The sequence below is a fragment of the Neopelma chrysocephalum genome, unplaced genomic scaffold (assembly GCF_003984885.1).
Source record: "Neopelma chrysocephalum unplaced genomic scaffold, ASM398488v2 Primary Assembly neopelma1_63, whole genome shotgun sequence".
Lineage (NCBI taxonomy): Eukaryota > Metazoa > Chordata > Aves > Passeriformes > Pipridae > Neopelma > Neopelma chrysocephalum.
In genome coordinates, this window is record NW_020897720.1 from 15,931,080 (window position 1) to 15,946,253 (window position 15,174).

A 15,174-nucleotide genomic window follows, 5' to 3' on the forward strand; every position below is an offset into this window, starting at 1 on the left:
TCCTGCATCCCTTTACCCCTTCAATCAGTTCTCTGGATTTGCTAAGTCCATAGGATGTCAGGCAGTTTTCCTCACAATTTCTCATTATCATAAAAAGGGATCATCCCTCCTTGGAACTACAGAATAATCTTTTGCCCTTCTGCTTTTACTGCTTCTCAACAGGTTAAACATAAATTTCTTTTCCTGACTGACTGACAGACACCAATACAGTAGGTAACAGAGATTACTTGACTGGGAAACTTCATACGTTTTAACTTTAGGAGAGCTTCACAAGATTTTGTTCCATAAAAAAAGAAGGTAATTTATTTGTGGGCCATGAAAAGGAATTGAATTTGGAAGAAGAAACAATACCTTTCTGGCATAGCAGATAATTAATACACAATTATTTACTCTAAATTGATACATGTGAAAATGTTTAACACAGTCAGCAGCTGAGGTGTGAGTCCTAAGATGAAAAATTATGAGAATACTGAGATCACTGAAAAGTACATGAAATGAAGTGAAAAATGAAGAATTCGAAGTCAACAAGCACATGGTTTGAACTAATTGCACTTAAAAAGACCACCAGCCAGGTCTTGACAATTCTATTGATTGCAAATCCTAAATTAAATGCAGCATGCAAATCTGTCTGGAAGCGATTTGGATCTCTGTGAGTCTGTCAGATTCCTGCCAGCAATATAGATGAAAAATTGCCTTTTCCAATAGGGTTTTAACAAGAAATGAAAAGACATTTATTTCAGAATAAGAGAGGACTGAGTAACCTACAATTAGTTCACTTTTGGATATTTTTTCTCCTGAGGGCAATTCTCGGTAAATATGTGTTCAACTGTATTCCCTACAAAATCAGGTTTTATTTATATTCAGATTTGGATGCAGATGAGCCTCTCAGGCTACAGAGAATGCCAAGTGAACAGCAGCAACCAGTTCTGATCAATTATTTTTTCCAGCATCACATCAAAATTGATGACTTTTTAAAAACAGTGTTATTTAAATACTTTTATTTGCTGGAAAAAATCTGTAACGTGAAGATGACAGCTGTAACTTTCATTTAGCTATCTGAAAGTTCTTTGTGATCTGGATAGACAGGTTGTGCATTTTGCCTTCCCAGACCGGCTGTTTACCCATGGCATATGTGGGAGGAGCACTGAATGTTGCTTCAGATGTGAACAGCAGAGTATAAGCAGATTTTGCTTTAAAAAAAACCCCACTTATTTATGAGCCTTGACAGCAGGCAGTGTAGTTTTCAAAATTTTAATGATTTCAGTAAGAACAAACATTGGCTCACAAAACACATGGCAGTATTACTGCCCACCAGATTTAAAAATATCCCAAAAGAGAATTTAAAACCCACAGCAAGTCTTCTGTAATTAATCCAGTAACTAAAGATTGTATTCTGAGTGTTAATTAACAGCTTCACTTTGAATTAGCTGAGAAAGACAGAGAGAGAGAAGAAAACATAAGTTTGTTATTTCTTTTTTCCCTGTTTTTAATAAGGAACTTAGCATGAAGAGCCTCAAAAGAAACCTGTGGAGTTCTTTGTAACTTCTTACCCTGCTAAGTATTTATAATTATTAATGAGCTCTATAAATCCTCACCATTACTTTCTACTGTGACTTTTGTGGACATTAAGCAGAGATTTAGGTCTAACATAGACATAGTAACCCTATCAGAAACTGCTTTACAAATTTAAAGGTAATTCCAACAAATTTTTCCTCCAAAATGCAAAAGGAAAAATTTTTCATAGATTATTATATTGCCTTAACTGTATCCACTCCTAATTCATACAGAAAAAATGATTTTTGATTCATTGCTTTTATTCAATTGCAAATTGATTATTAAACATGAATTGCATGCTGGTTTTTTTCATACTAGTAAATGGCTTCTGTAATAAATGTTTTCTTCAGAATACTCTTAAAAGGTAAAAATTGCTCCTCTTCTCTACTTAATTAATATCTAAGCATGTGTTGGAAAAGATACTGCCAGCTCATGGTGCTCTCTCAATCTTTCAGAGACCACTGAAGTCAAAGGAAAAATCCACATTCTTATGGTCAGCTCAGAGTTTTCCATCAGGCTTCTGAAGCCACTCGAAGGTTTGAACAGGTTAACAGGTTAATCTAATGAAAAGCGAATACATGGATAGGACACAAAAAAACCCCACCCCAACAACCCATAAAAAACCACCCCAACCAAAACCCAAGAACAGAAAAACAGAAAAAAGCAGTGGATTTGTTTCGAACGCTGTATCTATAATAAAGTGCAGTGTTGTTCCGCTCTGGAATCTTCCCCAGCTCCATTCAGTGTTCATGTCCCCACTGTCACTCAGTGCCTGTGGCTGTCACAGTGTGGGCACAGAGCAGCCTGCTGGGAGGGCTCCCTGTGCTCCCAGTACCAACTGCAAGAGTATTACAGGCACAGTCAGATCTGCAATACTTTGGGGAGTCTCTTGGGAATTCCGAATGCTTTTAACATGCTTAAAGTATTCTGTAGAAGATGGTTCTTAATTTGGTTTTGATATCTCAAGAAACTACAGGCACATCATCTACATCTTTTGTCAGACTTTAACACAAGGTTTATTTTACCAGATTCTGGATGAACAGTCATTCTTAGCTGGATCAACTTCCATTAAATTTAAAATAAGATTCATGTAAATTTACCTAAAGAGACAGAAAGATCACAACCATAAAATTAAGCGTACAAAGTAAAAAGATTTTTCAACATCCCCAAGGTGTGCAGGAAAAAGTTCCAGGTTGACAACGTGATTTTGTGGGGTTTTGCCTTGGAATGATGCAGAGTATAAGTAAAAGCAAAACACTTTTAGGGGGTTTGTAATGTATTAAATTTGAAAAAATCTTTATTTATACCTTACATGCACAGGCTGCAGGAATTCCCAACAACCTACTACCAGAGCACTTAAACATTGGTTTAAGACAGTGTATTAAATAGAGTTGAGCCGATAAGGAAACAGCACCCAAAAGTACCCAAGAAGTGTCTATAACCCACTGAGACTGCCCAAGAAAATGGATGGGGAGGGTGGAGATTTCCTGCTGTAGTGTGCTTTGGAATCTGAGACATATATTTAAGGCTTATCTCTGTAGGTGGATGCAATATTTACTGTAGTTGTCATTGACAAAGTTAGTCCTATCAAATGATAAAACAAACATGGGGTAACATTCTTTATCTGTGAAGGATTATATGAATGATATTAGAAAAATCAGTATATCTACTGCTTCAATATGAAAATATACTGATAGCACAAGATCTTACTTTATACTTAAAAATCCCTTTTTTCCCTTTAAAAAAATCTCATAGTCCTGCACACATCCAAACTCTAAAATCACGTTTTACTAAATTCTAAAATTAAAGTTTTTATTATAACTAAACATGCGTTTGGGGAAAAAAACCCACCTAAGTTCAAACATTTCTCCAAATTCTGAACTATATGGCACAATTTACTTTCTACCTATTCCTACATTCTTCTAACCTTTCAGAATTTATATATTGGAAAGATCTGGGTAAATGTACAAGCATGTGGGAGGCTACCTGAAAAATGAATAACTTTCTATAAAACTGTATAAATCACAGTTTCCTCGGTGTGAAGGCAATCATAAAAGATGAAACTGGAACGTATTTCAGGAAGGTGTCTCATCTACCCTCCCACTAATTTTTTGCAGCCCTTCAAGTTATTTCAAAAGAAGAATTAATTTTCACAGATGTAAGTTTTCTTAATGTGAGTTTCCTTTCCCCAAGTATTGAAACTGTAAAGGAAACAGTCAGGCAGAATACTTTTTTGCTCCTACATGGATAGCTCTAAAGAATCGTTCAGATTCCAGAAAGTTCTGACTTCTTCCCCCATGAGGAGCTGGAAGATTAGGGAGGTTATGGCAAACCAGTTTTATGTGTGATAAGCAAAGGGCAAATTTAGTCGTTGATTTTAAACATTCCAAGAATAAATCAACATTTAACTCAGGCAGTCTCACCTTGAGAGGTAAAGCACCTAATGCAACCTTGGCCTAAGACCTATTTGGGGGGAAAATTCCTTAAGGAAGGAATGATAGATTGCTCCTATAGAGAACTTGCAGGGCTGCAGAATATGCATCTCCCTGTCTGGTATCTTTTAAAGCTCTTAGTAAGACTATAATGTGCTTTTGTTCTTCTCGACTAACTCCTAATCTTCTTCTGGAAAGCAAAGATAATCAATCTACTTTTCTCAGCCAGCAACAGGAGACAGTACTCTTTAGTCACAGCATGTGTCTTCTCCTCCAGAGACTTTGAGCTGACTGTCTTAATTATTGGGGTCCACTGAAGTCAATGAACTGTGATAATTTACATCAGTCGAGCACTGTTCTTTTCTTTTAAATTATGATACAGTAGTGAACCAGGGATCAGTCTGGCTGTGCTGGCTGGATAAGTAACGAGAAGGAAAGATGAGTTGAAAGATGAACATCATAGCCTTGATGTACATGTTCTTGATTAATGAAGAGCTATTACATATTTACCAGGTAAATGGAGGAATATGTGAAAGGAAACAAAATGACAGAGAGAAGGGAGAGGATAGGAACTTTTTATTGACTAGTGCACAGTGAAATTCAGCTATTTGCAAAACTTTCAGCTAAGAATACCCATTTATATATGTAACTCCAGGATACTAATCCCACAAAGTCCAGCAATATCATTACTGCAGTATATAGTCCAAGCATGTGCTTCCAAGAACTTGTAACTCCACTCTGGGGGCTTGAGAAAGTCACCAAAACCAGCATGAGCAGGTAATTATCCAAGACTGTGCAAGAACAGAGTTCCTTGTGATGATTACCCAGTAGGAATCATCCTAATCATATGACAGACAGTACTGATCAGATCATTGCAGGCCTGCACAAAAGAAAAAAAATCACCGCTGATTGAATAGCAGAAGCAGGACACAATAGAGATGATTAAACGGATGGTGTAGACATGGGGCTGCAGGAATAGCAACTCACACATCAGAATCTTTGACTAGCAGAAGCTGTGAAAGTAAAAATAGATGCTAAAGAGCAGCTGATAAGAAATCAGAAAGAAAAGAGGAATTTGTTGGATAAGTGGAATGTGATCAGGACAGACTGAAATTAAACATGAAAAAACCAAGAAAGGAGAAAAAGGAAAGATATTCACTTATTTAGAACAGTCTCAAAGTATAACTAGATGATATATGAAATATATAATTACACAACCAGATGATCTGTGCAAAAAAGAATTATCCTACAGCTACTGACAATAGGATTACACCATGGAAAGGATACCTTTGCAAAAACAGCTGATCAGACAGCTGGAACTCGGCAACAGGTGGCCATGCAGCTGTTTGCTTAGTGAGACAGTAAGAACTCAGCAAGTATAACTGTGGGGCAGCTGCGTATTAGACATCAGAATTAGGCAGCAAGAAATGATCTGAGGGCTCCAGAGCCAGGCAATATGAATAGAAAAGTGCAACTGATAAAAACAGTAGAAAAGAAAGAAATTCATTTGAGAAACAACAGGACCTGACAACAACAGGGCAGGGGAGTGGGATCGGACAGCTGACTGGACATGGCTGGGATCAGACAGCATATGCAGCCCGTCAGCCAGAAAAGGGATCCAAATTCAGGAGCAGTTCTTTGGCAAGAAGCACAATAACCCAACAGAAGCAATAAATCAGATTTGACAAGGTGAGTGCAGTCTCCTGCACTAAAAATGGTCAGGAAATGCATGTCGCTGTGGAGCAGTGCAAGCATCAGCAGCTGATGTTGAGCCCCAGTAACACAGACTCCGTGTGGAACCTGGCACACCTTCCTCTGCCATGGTCCGTGCTCCCTCCCTGGTGAGGGTTTGCAGGAATGCCAAGGGAAGGGGCTGGATCTGTGGGAGCACATACTACAATATGATGACTATAATCCTTCACCAAGGCAAGGTATCTGTCATTTTCTTTCACCGCTGTTTCAAGCTCCACTGGTTTGAGAGGATTATGAGTAATGATTAAATCCAGCAGCCTCTTTTTTCTGTACAAAGCACCAGAATTTGCCTTTTGTATCTTCTTCTTGCAGTCGGCAAAGTTCTGTCTTAAGCTGCAGCATAGTCAAACCTTCAGTAAAATATTAGCAAGGTGTTGAGGGAACAGAGCAGATTATAGGTCATTGTCTTTAGATATCATCTGGCCTAGTGCACTAGCACAGCTTGTGCCATTGACAAAGATATAGCACCAATACATCACTGATGCCTTAAGCAGATATGCTGCTATTCATTTAATCTTTCCTTGGCTTATTCTCCCTGTACTCTTGCCAATTTCTGATCACTGTTTCTGTTTCTATAAATCACTGGGATGCCAAGAAACATTACAAAAATCCTAGAGAATTGAAATGGCATTTTTCATTTTGTCCTCCACTCTCCCCTCTTTCCCCACAAACCCCATAGTTATGCCTGTATAGAGGATTTCTCAGACCTTTTTATTTAATCTTTGAAGGTCTGTGACAGCATCACCAGCCTAATCCTTCAAGATAGTGGTTAGTAAAATTTATAGACCAGTTCTTTCACCAAAAGCTGGTGTAGCAAGCACTATTGCCCAGTTCAGCACTGTTTAACTGCTGCAGACAAGAACAGAAGGATGTTAAAACCCACATTGTTCTTATACTACCTATATTGACCTCTGTCAGTGATGGAGCTCCTCATGACAATTTTTTTACAGTGAATTTGATGCTTTTCTTGATTGTCCATCAGTGACTTGCAATCACATTAAACCACCATATCTGCTCACAAAATCTTATCACTGATTTTGTCTGTTCTTATTTTGCTCTCCCATATTTCTTTTCTTCAAAATGTTTTCCCCCTCCCCCAGAAAGTCTCCTACATGAGTTCATCAGATGAAAGCTCATGGGATCAACTGCACTAAATTTTTCATGAGGTTTCTCAGCCTTTTGACTCTTCATGCTGTTAACAATTAAAGCACTAATTTGCAGGCCAAACAGAGAGTCTTCCCTGGTCTCTCCTCATAGAAGTGAGTCTATGAGACTCTCATTTTCCTCCATGTATATGTATATTTTGAAGTCAGAGATAACCCAGGATCTCATTTAGGTCCTCCCATCAGTGTTCTCACCTGATACCTCTAATCTGAAACATAATTCTGCTGCTACCCTGTGCTATTGGAGGCTGCCTGAGGTTTTAGGCAGAAGCCCAGGACACAGCTTTTAGTCATACTGACAACCTGACCACTGTGCCATGTGACTGGAAAATAAATAACAGAGGTACTGCTAGCTCTCAAATGTCTCCCATATTTGCCTCTGTGGCACAAGCACATTTGGTCTCTGCCTTCTCCTGTTCAGCACTGAAATCATTCAAGGTTTATCTATGCTAATCAAGTATACTTCTACCTTAATCCCATTTTTCATTCCCCCCCCGAAATGACACGGCATTTGCCCAAGTGGCCTGGCCATGGAACCTGTCCCACGGGTTTGGGTGGGGACAGAGGCCAACCTGGGAGCTCCCCTGGTACTGGGTGAGACATATCCTTACAGACTGAGATAGAAAGGGCTCCTTTCCTCAACTACATGGCTCTATGCACCATTAGGTCCTGGGATGTGCAGTGCAGAGCTCTGGAGTTCCTTCCCTTTGTCCGAAAGAAACCTTGGATCAGATGTGCGGGAGGAATGTAAATTTTAGTGATGTTCCTTTAGTTAGAACTATGTCTGCTAAGTGGCAAGTCCCCAGCTGCAGCATGTTATCACTTTTCCAGCTCCAATCACAGACCAGCCTGACCACACGGTCTGCAATGTTGGATTTGGAGCAGGGAAGAAGTCACAGTACAGATCCACAGATGTGAGAAAACACTGCTGAGTGTGTGATAGAAGCTGGTGTAGGAGGTCTGATTTGAGAGACTTGCTGCCACATTTTTAAGGCCAGCCCTGCAGTACACAGGTATCCTATGAGTATGGAAGTCCTGTGGAGAAAAAACCATATAGAAGGTACTGGAAATCCATGACACTAAAGCAATTCGTTCTGCCATCATTATTGCAAAGAAAGTAGGTGCTTGAATCCATGAATTCTGGATTCTTAACGTGTCTGTCACTACTCTGTGACTCAGGAGGACAGGGCTGCAGGCTCCACTAGGTCTAGCCTAGGTCAGGGTCCCTGCCACCCTTTCAGCAGCACCAGCAGCAGGAATTGTGCTCCCACTGCCCTGCCACGGGCTCACAGGCTGGCAGCTGAGCAAGAGCCCATCAGCACTGCTTTGTAAACACTGGTCTGTGTGTCTGTGTGCACAGGATCTTTTCTGTCATCTCTTTCTACAGCGTAATTTGGCTTCGAAAATTCCAGCAGAATTTGGGAACTTAGCAGTGATCCATTTCCTTGATTTATGATAAGGTAAAATCTTAAATCCTCTTTAATTTTACTGCCACTAATGCAGCCTTCACATTGTGTTTAACAAATAAACTAATGTGTGTACATAAAGAATAAAGTTATTTTCTGCTAAATAAGTAGATTTTGGTTTCCAAGTTAATGGGTAATTGTAAACAGCAGCTGCCTAGATATCATCCTTTATGGCATGAATAGAACCATCAGCGTATTGAAACTAGAGGGAGAAAGAATATTTGCTTCAACTGCCTTGTTGTTCCCTTCGGAAAAAAAATCCTTTTGAAGCATGCAGCTACAAAGCAGCTATTTAACAACAACAGCAGCAAAAAGGTGTCATTTTCTACAGCTTTAGGAAAAGGGGGAGAAAAGTAACAGCTACAATAATAGAATGTGATATATTATAAATTTCAGGAAGAATCAATCCCTCAAAGAAGGAGAAAATGAATGTATATAAAAGGTCTCCATTCCACAGAAAAAGGAAAGATGCCTTTGGAAATACCTAAACTGTTATTTTTTCTTTAAAAAAATCTTTTCTGTGTTCTGTGTTTTATCTGTTTGAAAGGGATACTTTCATTGTTTACAATATCCCAACCTTCACCAAAATGCCAACATTTACATTTGCAAAACTTACACTCACTCACAGCCAAAGTCAGTTCTATGGGTACAAACTCAAATCATCCCCCTCTACATGGCCCTTATAGAGCCACCTTCTGATAAGTCCTTGTTCCCTTCGGATAAAGGCAAAATGTACATCTTCTCGGTTATTGTAGGAAAAACTAAATGCTATTTTTTTTTCTTTGTCCATATCCCTTTCTATTTGTCAACAACTGTATGCAGGTAAAATAACTGCACAAGATTTCTCCTTACTAAGCAGCAAAAACTCCAGCTCTGTTCTGTAGATAATCAATTCTGAAGTTATATAAAACTAAGTTCAGCCTCTGTAATAGTAGATTTGCACAGCTGTAAATCAGAGAACAACCAGTTCTAAGATTTTCACAATTCTGAGGTTTTGCCTGGTTCAAGCTATTGATTTTGTCCCTGGTACTATAATTATTGGTAAGAAGAGCAAATACTTTGAAAACATGTCAGCAATCATATAACAGAGAAATGGAAAAGACTGTTTTCCAACAGCAGCCCTTTTCCTGAGCAGAACTTTTTAGAACAATTTCAAGGGACTTTCTTATTAGATACCTGTATCACTTGTATTAATATATTGTTGTTTTATATGTCCATAGAATTCCTGTGACAAACAGATGTGTCTTCCATGAAGTCACCATTCACACCATTTTTGTAAATTTAGCATGTCTGTACCAGTGGTTGAAACTGTTTTAAAATTCAATTTGAGGGATTATGAACTCACATATTCAGACATTTATCTCATGTTGTCGCTGAAATGTATCCATGTCACTTTTAGGTATCTCCTCCATATGAAAAAGTATATTGTGGAATACATTTAATACTGTTTACACCCCTGATATTCAGAGTGATTATATTTCTTATCTTAGTATGCAGAAACATTTTCTCATTTAGTTTAACAACTAAAAAAACTTACCCTAGAAAATAAGTTGTATTTATCCCTAATTCAGACATTACTGCATTAGCTATGGATGACAGATCAGGATATGTAAATTTATTGGATATGTTAATAACTCATACCTTGGCTGATGGAAAATTTGGAGTATTACAATGTAGATGAGGCTTGCCCACAACACTTACAGAAAAGGATAAAGAAACTCATCTTCAAGATGCTGTTTGCCCTCATTATAATTGTTAAAATAATAGCATTATAATCTGAAACATTTTCCTCTGAAAGGAAAAAATTGTAATTAACTTACATGAAGTAAAATCTCGTTAAATTAATTAAATGAAAAGAAAAATTAATTTGAAGGGAAAAACAAATGAGGAACAAACTTTATTAAATACAGTAGAACCATTAATATTCATTTCAGTGAAATGAATATAATTAGAAATAGTCAGCAAGCAAGAAGGCAGAAATCTGCTCTCTCTGCACAATGGAGGAACTGTTCCATGATACTCTCTGTAAAATATGGCTTCACACATTTCACTGCAAATAGCCTTCTGATACAGAGTGTATTATAGGTTTTAGTTTCAAAATAGACTGCTAGTAGTTCTTCAGGTAAGAGATCTAAATTCCAGTATGAGTTCTATCTCAAGAAAATGGTTCCACGCAAGATTAAAATAGAATATGAACAGCTATTATTAACGGACCTCCATAAAGTGCTCTGCTTTATAGACTGCTCTGTGCCAGCCAGTCCCCCGTGTAAATGTTTTCTAATTGAAGTAAGGCAGGAGCAAGCACAGAGTTCTGTCCTCAATCTTCACTCCCAAACTGAACACCTCCAGAATGAATCTGTATGAACTGATTCAGATACCTCTGCTGCCGTAACTACAGGGATCAGAAACTCAGCCATCATGGAAAACCCAACCACAATACAACCCACAGGTCTATGGTTCCACCTAATGACAACATCACAGGACTTATTTTGGTCAAAGCATTGTCAACAGAGCTGAAAAGAGCTGACATTAGAAGACAGCTGTGTACTGACTGTGTGCAGCCCGTGTTTGCTGGTGGTGTTCTAAACGTCGTCCCAGCTCATTGGATTTTATCTGTTCTTCATTAATTTTACCTTCTGTTTTCTCCAAAACAATTTGAGGCAGAATAGTGGTTACTGAGTATTTGACAACAGTTGTGTAAACACATAATGGTTTTCATATGGGTCTGGAACGTACACAGCATAAACTCAGAGACATTGCAGTGGGTACTGGAACTACAGTACCATTAACCTGCCATCCCTTCTTTTTTTTTAAGTAAAACACAGAACCCCTAGAATGGAGTTATATAATAACTAATTTTGAATATTTCCTCTTTCACTTTCAACTGGATCAATTAACATTTTATAACTACTCATGAATTATTTAAGGATTGAAAAGTCTCTCATGAATGCTTAGCTAAATTAAACCCAAAATACTTCAAATACGAAGTAAATCTGGAATTGTTCTAGAACCTCAAAGGTGTTAGCAAACAATTATTTAGGTTTTTTATTAAAAAACAAAAAAAACCCCAAACATAGAATAACTATTTAGTTGATGTCTTCATAGGCTTTCTGGACTGAATGACCAGAAAATACTCTGTATTTGTGACTATTTGGTTCACAGAGCTGATACCATGGAAGCACAGGTTGTCTCCTGGTTGCATGCTATCATAATTGTTCTGCTGTTATTCCCTCTAAAAGTCCCTAACTTGCTAAGAATTTTTCTTTTGCTTGTTCTTGCTCTAATAATTTGTCTTTTTCTTGTTCCCTAGGACATTATGACTAATTCACTGCTTGAGCATTTTTAATGTTCTTAAAAGCCACTTCTGAAACTTGGTATTACTAGTGCAAGAAAATGTTAAATATCGTTTTAGTAGCATAAACTGGAGACAGTAACCAGGACAATGAGAAAACACAGCAGGAAACAAAAGAGTAAATAGTAAATGCTTGCTCTAAAACATCTATAATTGTTGTTTTATCGAGATCTGCATTCTTGGTAAAAGGATGCATTACATGATAGAGCAGGTTCTTAGCACAGAAAACAAACTTGATGCACATGGAAAGCAGCTACTCTGGAGAAGTATGGCAGTATTTTCACATAGAACATTTAGGATTTTACTGAGAAAAAAAATTATGTTTGGGTTCTCTTACTGTCAATCTCTCTGATTTCAGACAAACTTTCTAAAAGTCTGCAAATTACAGTGAAATTCTATACTTTTGTCTCTTTAATGCAATTCCTTTTTCCTACAAAGCACTTTCAGAAGTACTCATCTGTAAAAATCACTGCATTGGAATGCTCAAAAAACCTTGATCTCCTACAATTCCTGCTCACAGACTTCTCCAGAGACTGAGTCCACCCACACAGCAGATACAGCTCCAGAGAACTTCAGTATATAAAACGTTTTAAAGATTTGGTGCCTTTTCCAACTCCATATTTTAACACAGTTTTGGGGGTTATTTTCCCCTTTGGCTGGTATTCATAGTATTGTGTGGATATATTCTCCGCTGATGTATGATAGACCAGGCATTACAAATTTTCCTCCCTCTGAAAGCATTTCCTACCTACTTTTCTAAGCCAAGAAGGCTTCTGTCATCATACTGCATTTGTGTGTCTATTAGATGCCTCCTTACGATCCTGTTAGCTGTTTTCTAATAACAAGTCTAAAAGCTAGTAACTTCCTCATGATTTATTAAAATAAGTAGCCAGTTAGAGAAGAGAAAATGCTAGAATTCTCCTTTCAAAGGCTGAAACTCAAGAAAACTCCTTCCTCAGCACAAAAGAATCTGCACAGGCATCAGACAGGTGAGTCTGATGCACTGAAAAGTTTACACAGAAGCTTTAATTTTATTAGACATCAGAGAATGTGTTATATGAAGGCAAGGTCACAGAGGCATTGGAAAAAAGGTTTCATTCCACAGAACAACTTGTTTTTGAAAAAGTATGTGAAAAATAGAAGATTTTCTTTAAATGAGGTTGAAACACAGTATGTGTGCTTCCCCAAGGAACTGTGTCATTCAATCAACCCATGTTCCACAATAGGTTGAAGTCAGAGTTGCATCGTTCCAGTGAGTTGAGCTTCAGCAAGAACTCAGCTGAGCGTGGCAACAGGGCAGAAAGGAAGTGACACAGTCACAGAGAATGGGAAAATGAAGAGGCCCCCAGGAACTAATACCAAGACAGTTTTAATACTGTACAGACATTAAAAGCAGTCGTAGGTCAACTGTCCCTGAAATTAAAAACGAATAAAAGAATGCCAAATATCTCCAGGACCAACTGGAGATGCCTTTGTGTTTGCAACGTTTCCATCCTATGTTTTCAGTGAATAATTTCTAAATGCTTTCACATCCTTTGGTGACTGGGATAGGCTGCAAGCTTTCTACTGAGATAGATTCCATTTTTAAGCTATGGGCAAAAAATCTCAACAAATTTTTGATAACTTCTTCTGTTTTAGGGCAGCGGACAGACTGGAATGACAATCCTACAAAAGGGAACAGCATTAGCCCTGCTTTCTCCTTTCTAAAAACATCAGATCTGAACATCATGTCACTTTTAGCATCTCAGCCACATTTTTTGTTAACTGCTTTCTGAAATGTAACTCATCTTGAGAAAGAAAGGGTTTGGAAAAGAATACCAAAGCCTGAGAGGCCAGAGAGGAGCACATGGAGCATCTCTGATTATTTGCATTAGAAATTAAATCATTTAAAGGATTTGATACAGCAATTGTTTTAATTGCTTATTGTGCAAGAATAAGTAAAACAGAAAATTACTGGAATAACTCAAGTACCTGACTGTGCAGTATTCTGTAATGAAACACAGTAGCAAACTTTTTGAAATTTACATTTCAAATTAAAATCATCCCTGTAATTTTCTTATCGATGCATTCTCATACTGATAGTGACAAGAATACCAGTATGCCACTGGCCTTCCTATATCAAAGAGCACTATTTCAATGTGCATTTTTGATCTTTGTGGCCTTTTTCATCTCTTTGAAAATTCATTCAAGTCCAGTTAATTTGAAGACAACAGAATCTGTATAGTTTCCTAGTGACCACAACTTTTCCTTCAGAACATGTGCTAAGCATTGGGCTACTGCAGAAAGCTGTGTATTCTCTCATTAGCGGGGTTTTACTGTGTGAGTTAGAAGAGGTGTGGAACTGAGATGAAGAGACTGATCATTTTTCACTTACTTTAATCTCTCGTTTTCTATAGGAAGTTTGTGAACAAGAAGCTCTTAAGGTGAGCTATAGAAAGCAGAATCATGGGAAGAAAGGAAGGAAAGAAGAAACTGAAAGCTCCATTCTCTTGTTTCTAAGATTGAGGACAGCTTCTACACTCATCTGAGCACTTGGCTGAGCTTCATGGTTACAAAATATGTTATTTAGGTGTAGGCAGAAAAATTTCAAGGATCTAGATTGAGAAATTGCTCTTATATAGCATGGTAGTCAACAGTATATTCCAGTATATTTTAATCCCAAAACTTCAAACATACTTACAACTGACTCTTTTTCTTCGTTTCTGTCTTGTGAATAACTTCCTTGACTTTAAAAAGGTTTCTTGAGAAAGAAGCAAGCAATATCGGATTATCTATTTAACAGATTTTACTAGTGTTGATATTATACTTTTAAATCAACAGGTTTTATTTTTCTATTTATGTTCTAAAGATATATGTAAGCAATAAAACTGTAAAAATATTTAAATACACATCATAAATAAAATAGCAGCATCTCCTTCTCTGTGATCTTTTTTAAGAATAAACTTGAAATATTTCCCCAGAAGTTTGTGATACAGGAAAAACACCTCTTATAAGAATGTTGGTTTTTCAGATGGATTGAGGTAACACGACAAATTCCAGTAAATCTAAGATTTTACAAGAATTCTCTGAGTCAAATAACCTTAAGTTCCAGCAGCATTTTACAATGTGTGAGTGCACTATCCATCAAAACCACTCTGCATATCTGGAGATGCTGATATTGTTAAATTGGGCTGACAAGAAAATCAGAGTTCTGTGGAGCTCACCTTTGCTGTGCACTGAGGAGCATCCTGCCCCTCACTCCAAGGGAGTGAGCACAGGGTGGGACACAGGGTGGAAGAAACAGCTCAATACAAGGCGGAGGTTGAAACACAGATGCTCTGCTGCTGCTGCTGACACATATCTGGAAGAGATGAGCCTTGAATCAGGTTCATGCTGCTGTCTGGTATAATGATAGGAGAATAACTCTACAGGTTAGAAAAAAGAGAGAGAGGATCTACTTGAGAAAGAAAAAAAGG

General features: G+C 37.7%; 1 long non-coding RNA gene across 1 annotated transcript; it reads right to left on the bottom strand.

Annotated features, from left to right (window-relative positions):
• Positions 1 to 387: 387 nt before the first annotated feature.
• LOC113967406 lies at positions 388 to 14,455 on the bottom strand. Its single transcript, XR_003534161.1, has 3 exons — positions 14,400 to 14,455; positions 10,009 to 10,158; positions 388 to 445 (listed from the first exon to the last, which is right to left on the bottom strand). It is a non-coding gene; the product is annotated as an uncharacterized LOC113967406 (long non-coding RNA).
• Positions 14,456 to 15,174: the final 719 nt, after the last annotated feature.